This window comes from Eulemur rufifrons, chromosome 2, assembly GCF_041146395.1.
Source record: "Eulemur rufifrons isolate Redbay chromosome 2, OSU_ERuf_1, whole genome shotgun sequence".
Taxonomy (NCBI): Eukaryota; Metazoa; Chordata; class Mammalia; order Primates; family Lemuridae; genus Eulemur; species Eulemur rufifrons.
In genome coordinates this window covers 10,196,789-10,204,345 of record NC_090984.1, presented here as the reverse complement: position 1 = coordinate 10,204,345, position 7,557 = coordinate 10,196,789, and the positions used below count along the sequence as shown (strand labels likewise).

General features: G+C 45.7%; 1 pseudogene; it reads right to left on the bottom strand.

Moving 5' to 3' along the window:
- Positions 1-3,694: 3,694 nt before the first annotated feature.
- On the bottom strand, positions 3,695-5,419 carry LOC138397234 (protein ENTREP3 pseudogene; annotated as a pseudogene).
- Positions 5,420-7,557: the final 2,138 nt, after the last annotated feature.

The window sequence follows — 7,557 nt, the reverse complement described above, 5'->3', positions numbered from 1 at the left end:
CCCCTAACCCCATTGATTTAAGACTCAAAATATGAATAATTTAGAGTTCCAAGAGCTTAGATTTTGAATTACTCATTTTCACAGCCCCTAACAGTCTTCAGGTCGCATTTCCTTCTGTCTTTTTCTTCAAGATGGAGGGAATCCCTGGGCCAGGACCTTAACTGCAAACCCCACCCCTGCACCATACACACAGAAGAGTTTGTGACCCTGTCCTGTTTGGAAAACCCATCCTGCTCTCTTCCCACTTGCTGTGTAATTAGGGTTGCGTCATCTCCGTGCTTGCCACAGATTCTCCTTCCTCCCTCTGGGGTTGAGTAGAAAACACATCTGACCTATTCATGTGTGTTTGTGAAACAAGCAACAGCAAATAGCTATTTCGGTTTCTAGGCATTAGGCTTACACAGGGAGATCAGAGGCCTTTGGGGGGAATATTTTCTAACAAATCACAGGTTATTGAATTACCTGAAAGAAACTGCTTTCCTACTTGAGAAAATTTAAGGTGTTTCTGTTTAAATTCTTCGGTCCTCCAGCAATCTAATGCTTCCTGTAATATTCATGACCTTAGTAGTTACCCTGCTGTTCTTTAGTTAATGTTTAATGAATAGTGTAGCACTTTAGCTCCTTTAGCAAGGGAAGTTAAATTTTGAGACTTTTCTTTTTCAAAGGATCCTGTCATTACCAATTCACAATGACAAAAATATTTTGAAAGGTTAATTTTATTCTGTCCACCTATCTATATACCCTTGTAATAAAACAGTTTTGATTGAAGAAAAAGAAACAGCCTCCTACCTAACAGAGTGGGAAAGAAAGGGGAGAAAGCTATCTGCTTCCAGCCAGTGTGCAAAGCCCCAAGACCCAGAGGCCTCTCCTTTCTGTACTGGGCTTTGCTCTGCAGCCTTGAGTTAATTTCACCCATGTTGCTTTGTCTTGGGGGAGGGAGTGTTGGGCTTAGGCCATTGTGACCTGACTGTTCTGCAACTAACACATCAGGAGTGCTGGCCCTGGGCTGAGAACTGCTGCAGCAGAGATAAACCTGTCCGCGCCCCCACCTGATGTGTGCACAGTGAGGTCATAGGTTCAAGTCTTGTCTGAGAACTGTGCATTCCCTCCATCTCCCATGCTTCTTAGTGCCATTTTCTTGCTTTTCCTGACTGGGGCTATCATTGGAGGAGGCCAGACAGAAAGGTTCCTCTTTTTTGAGGGAGGAACACTGCAGAGCTCATTGGCACACATTTTTCAGGAGAACTGGGACTCCAGTGCTGCTGTGCCTGCCTCTTTGGGTAGCCTGTACTGCACTGTGGAAGAATCATGTTTGGGAGATTAAGCCATGATGTTTGTGTCATGTTAAGGAAGAAGAGTCCAAGGGGAGGTTTCTATGGTCACTTGAACCATCATATTTAATTTTTTTTTTTATAGAGATGGGATACTCATGCAATGATTTTTGTGTGTTCAGAAATACCACTACAAACCTGTGCAGGGTTAAGATAGGGAACCGAGGACCAAGTACCTGTTTAATGGTGACTTCCTGCTCAATAATCATTGTACAACAATAAAGTCATAAATTTTTCCTGTCTGTGCAAGCCTGTGGGAAAAAACAACTTTTCTTTTAATATTTATCTTAATTATAATGAAAGGAGATGACTTGCTCATTTCACCGTATCTGCCTTTCTATTTGGGAGAAGTTTGCCCAAAAAAGGAACATTAAAAAATCATTTAATGATTGGGGGTTACTAATGAGAGGAGGACAAGAACAAACTAGAAGTCCTATCATATGCGTCTGAGAGAAATACACAAATAATATTTAGGTACTATTAGTTGTGTAAACACTTAGCCGGGTGTGGTGCTGCCCAGCTGTTGTCCCACCTACTCAGGAGGGTGAGGCAGGAGGACTGCTTTAGCCCTAAACATAGGAGCCAACCTGGGCAACATAGGGAGAACTTGTGTGCTTAAAAAAAATTAAATTAAATTAAATAAATAAAATTTGAGGCTTTGAGGCTGGAAGTTTCTATTTTAGGACATTAAAGAAAATTTTCTATTAAAAGAGATCAGGCCAGGTGTGGTAGCCTGCAATCCTAGCACACTGAGAGGGCGAAGGAGGAGGATCACTTGAGGTCAGGAGTTCAAGACAGGCCTGAGCAAGAGCAAGACCCTCTCTCTACTAAAAATAGAAAAATTAGCCAGGCATCTTGGTCTGTGTCTGTAGTCCCAGCTACTCGAGAGGCTAATGCAGGAGGATCACTTGAGCCCAGGGGTTCAAGCAAGCAGTAAGCTATGATGATACCACTGCACTCTACTCAGGGCAACAGAGACTCTGTCTCAAAAATAAAAATAAAGAGATCAGACATAATACTGAGAGAGGGAATTGTATACAAAACACTGTGTATACAACAGCCAACCACTTCCCATGGGGTATTATTGAATAGGAACTTTAGCTTTGGGTTTTAATAAAGGTCTTTCTGAAGCATGAATCTGACTATACTTTCTCCTTTACTCCTCTATTTCAGTTTCTTAAAATGATGGCCTGCCATTTAGGTGTTGGGCTTTTATTTATTAGAAAACAGGTTGTTCTGACATATATACATATATTTATTTCATATTTTTAGAGAGGATGTCTCATTACACTGCCCAGGTTGGACTCAAACTCATGATTTCACCTCTCCTCAGCCTCTTGAGTAGCTGGAACTACCTTTTTCAGCTAACCAGTATTTTTTTTTTTTTGAGACAGAGTCTCACTCTGTCACACCAAGTAGAGTGCAGTGGCATCATCATAGCTCATTGCAACCTCAAACTCCTGGGCTCCAGCGGTCCTCCCACCTCGGCCTCCCAGAATGCTAGGATTGCAGGCATGAGACACCGAGCCCGGCCTAACCAGTATTTTTTTTTTTAATTAAGCAACAGTGTCTCGCTCTGTTGCCCAGGCTAGAGTATAGTGGCTTCATTAAAGCTCACTGTAACCTTCAACTCATGGGCTCAAATAATCCGCCCACCATAGCCTCCCAAGTACCTGAGACTACAGGGGAAAGCAACCATGCCTGGCTATTTTTTTTTAGTTTTTATAGAGATGGGGCCTTGCTATGCTGCCCAGGTTGGTCTCGAACTCCTGTCCTCAGGTGAACCTCCCACCTTGGCCTCCCAAAGTGCTGGAATTAGAGGTGTGAGTCATTGCTTCCTGCCTAACCTATATATTTTTTGATGACAGAACTACCTAAGGCCTTACTGGAGTTACAAGGCCAGTATCACCCTAATACCAAAACCAGAGAAGGACACAACAACAAAAAAATACTACAGACCAATATCCTTGATGAACATTGACACAAATAGCCACAACAAAATTCTAGAAAATGGAATGCACAACACATTACAAAGATGATACACCATGATGAAGTGGGTTTTACACCAGGGATGCAAGGATGGTTCAACATAAGTAAATCAATAAATGAGATAAATCATATAAACAGAATTAAGGATGAAAACCATATCATCATTTCAATAGATGCAGAAAATGCGTTCGATAAACAATTCAGCACCCTTTCATGATAATGATCCTCAACAAACTAGGCATATTAGCAACATACCTCAAAATAATAAAGACCACATATGACAAACTCACAGCCAACATCACACTTAAAGGGAGAAGTTAAAAGCATTCCCCCCAAGAATGGGAATACGACAATGATGCCCACTTTTGGCACTCTCATTCAACGTGATACTGAGGGGCTCGGGTGGGAGGGATCACAGCTGGGCATGGGCCACACCTGGGCGGCTGCCTCCATGGGGGGACCCTCCTCCTTGGCTCAGGGGAGTTGGGTCCCACCCAGGGTGGCCAGCCCTCCAGCTGGTGGCAGCTGCAGGAAGCTGTGGGGGCACCCAGGGAGGGTGGGGCCCCTGGGGCAGAGCAGGAATAGGAGTGGGCAGCCTGTGGGGGCTGTTGTGGCAGGGGGCTGTCCTCAAAGGGGCCTGTAGGCCACAGTCCAGGCTGAGGCAGTAGCCCGGGCTGCTATGTTGGATAGAGCGGAAGAGCATGTCGTCAACAGAAGCAAACAGAGCCCTGCAGCTCCAGCAGGTGCGAGTCCTTCGACAGGCTGGAGCCCCGGGGATGTTGCCCTTAGCTGACAGCACCAGAGGCCACTGTCCACAGACACATCTACAGTGGAGGCCACTGGCTCACAGATGCAAGAGCCATCATGAAGCTGAGGATCAAAGAGAATGGCCTGGCTGTGTCCTCGTTGCCCCATGACAGCCTCATAAGAAGCAGGGCAGGCCGGGCGCGGTGGCTCACGCCTGTAATCCTAGCACTCTGGGAGGCCGAGGCGGGAGGATCGCTCGAGGTCAGGAGTTCAAGACCAGCTTGAGCAAGAGCGAGACCCCATCTCTACTAAAAATAGAAAGAAATTATCTGGACAGCTAAAATATATATAGAAAAAATTAGCCGGGCATGGTGGCGCATGCCTGTAGTCCCAGCTACTCGGGAGGCTGAGACAGGAGGATCGCTTGAGCCCTGGAGTTTGAGGTTGCTGTGAGCTAGGCTGACGCCACGGCACTCACTCTAGCCCAGGCAACAGAGTGAGACTCTGTCTCAAAAAAAAAAAAAAAAAAAAAGAAGCAGGGCAGTCAGTAGGGTGCGAGGGCACTGGGCTGTCCACGGAGCCATTGCACGTGATGCTCTGTGTACCTGATTCTGAGCTGCAGGTGTACTCTGGGGGACAGTAGGGTAGTGGGCACACAGGCAGTACAAATTCTTCCAGGTCCAGCAACTAGGAGCTGGGTAGCAGTGTAGGAGGGGGGCCAGGGCAAGGACGTGCAGCCCAGAGGCCCCAGGGGGCCCGAGACCGAGGCTCAGGAGCCAGTGTATGCATGAGGTCCCAAGAGAAGATGTGGATGCAGCAGACGACAGCAGAGAGGGGACAGATTATGGCGGCACATGTGGTGAGCCTGCAGACGCTCAACAGCAGGTTCTTGAGGGCCCCTCGGCTTCATCATAGGGGGAGTTAGGGGCAACTTTCAGTTCCTGCCCTGACTCTGGATAGGGCTGGAGCAGGGGAACAGACCTTTCCTTCCATGGAGCATTCTCCAGAGTCTCAGGCCAGCTGAGCATTCTTACAGGAGAGAACAGAGCCAGCCATACTAAGCGTGACACAGGGCACCAAAAATAAGGAAAAGGAAGCCACTAGAGTGAATGGCTGCTTCCAGGACACAGTGCCAACCCCCCAAAGATGGGCAAGACCTCTTGACACTCTCGGGGGGTGGTGATGGAGGAGGCCACCCTGCTGAAGGTGATCACCAGGATGCCCAGGTGCGGGGCCAGCTCCAGCCTGAGCAGGGCCTGCAGCCAGGGTCTGTGGAGGGGGAGATGGGGAAGGCCCCGGGTGCTGGGCCGGCAGGTCAGATAGCAGCTGAAGTCACCAGGTGAGGGCACCATGCCTGCTGCCCAGGTTGCCTGAGAGTCATTCGGCACCCTCTGGTGCTTAGGAGCATCTCAGAGGCACCCAAGGCCCCTTTCTCCTCTCCACCCTCCTTGCTCTATAGACCACTGCCTACCTAGGTCCCCTGAGGCATGGCCTGGATGCCAGCTGGGGCAGGGCCCAAGTAAGGGGCATCACAGAGGGACATTGGGGTGCTTCCTCCCCACCACGGGCATTAGATGGGCACCGTGCCCAGGGCAGTGATGAGGACGTGGAAACAGTGGCTCAATCGCGTCTCCCTGGGGAAGAGGGATGACGAGAAGGGCTGGTCCTGCAGGGAGGAGAGGGTGCAGTCCAGAGCCCAGTAAAGGGAGAAGGATGGAAAGAGATCTAGAGAAGAAGGGAGGGATTGGTGCCTCCAGAGGCGAGGTCGGTTTGCCCACTGGGTGTCCAGTGGGGTCTGGGGCCACCTGGTGGAGAGAGGCTGTGGTGCCACTGTCTCCTGGGTCACCTGCCCAGCTCCCCTCCCCACCATGCTCTGCTCCCCCAGCTCGAGCTGCAGCAGGTCTGGGACTCAATATGATGTTATATTTGAAAAACAATTTCAGTAAAGTTTCAGGATGCAAAATCAATGTACAGAAATCACTAGCATTTCTATATATAAATAACCTAGCCAAGAACCAAGTCAAGAAGGCAATCCTATTTACAATAGAAAAAAAATCTCTAGGAATGTATTTAGCCAAGGAGTTAAAGATCTCTACAAGGAAAACTATGAAGCACTGATGAAAGAAATCGTAGATGACACAAACAGAAGGAAAAGCATCCCATGTTCATGGGCTGGAAGAAATAATATAATGAGAATGATCGTACTGCCCAAGCAATCTACAGGTTCAATGCAATCCCTATGAACAAATCAGAAAAAAAAATACCTTGTGTAAGACAAAATCAGAACGTTTTCAGAAGTTGCAGGCAAATGTTGTGACTTCACAGGAAGGAATGTTTTCTTATCTAGGAAAATAAAAAAGTCTCCAAGGAAAAGATGGACAAACTCGATTCTATTGAAATGAAGAAGAATCCATCAAAAGGTAGAATGATATTAAAAGATAAACTGCAAGAAAATATTTCTGAAAGAAAATATTTACTGACCCTAGTAATGAAAAAGAAATAGTGTTCAGAATATGTTAAAAAAAAAAAACCTGCAAATAAGTTAAATGTGAGAAAATGACTGGAAACTATTTCACAGAAGAGGAATGATCACATAGGAAAAATGCTCAAACAACAGCAACCAGTATAAAGCAATAAGTATTCACAAAGATATTCTGTTTAACACCAGCTGGGCAGAAAGAAATGAGTTTGATCATTTCAAGTGTTGGTAAATCACAAGAATGAACACACATGCGTGAAAGGACAGAATGTTAATGTATTCATACTTTATTGGCACTTCCCACTAAATTTGAATTTATCAACATAGCAGTTTTATCCCAATGGGGAAAAAAATTCATGTTGCATTCACACCTGGGGACAAAAACAAGAATGATATTGTCAACAAGATCAAAAAATTAAAGTTGAAACAACCCAAGTCCCATGAGCAGTGCAATGGGAGTAAACCGGGTGACCCGGGACTTCAGATGGCAGCATGTTTGCAACAAACTGACCCAAGGAAACCAGAAATAAACTGTATCCGGATAACATTAATGGCATATATATAGCAACATTGTTACTGAAAACTCAAAAGAGGCAAAACTCTACATGGTGATAAAGAGATGATAAAGCTGTAAAGGATAACAGCAGATTCCACTAGTAAGATGCTTTGCTTAAAAAAAACAAAAACAAAAAAATGAATCACAACTTTGACCAAAGGGTGCCAGAGGGAAGGATACCAGGGAGGCACACCAGAACTGCCAAGGTCTATTGATTTCTCTGGGTGAACCTGGGTGTTTACATTCTCATTATTTCATCTTAGTTAGCATCAAACAATTTATGATTGCAAGAACTCTATTTTGTTCTTCAGACCTTAACACACAATCTACTCAGGTTCCAATGTAATAAATAAAATTCTTACACTGAAATCATGGAACACAATTCTTAAATGCTCGAGGAAAAAGCAATTATATGGCAGCAAGATTCTACAAAGGAAAGCAAAGGGATGCAGCTC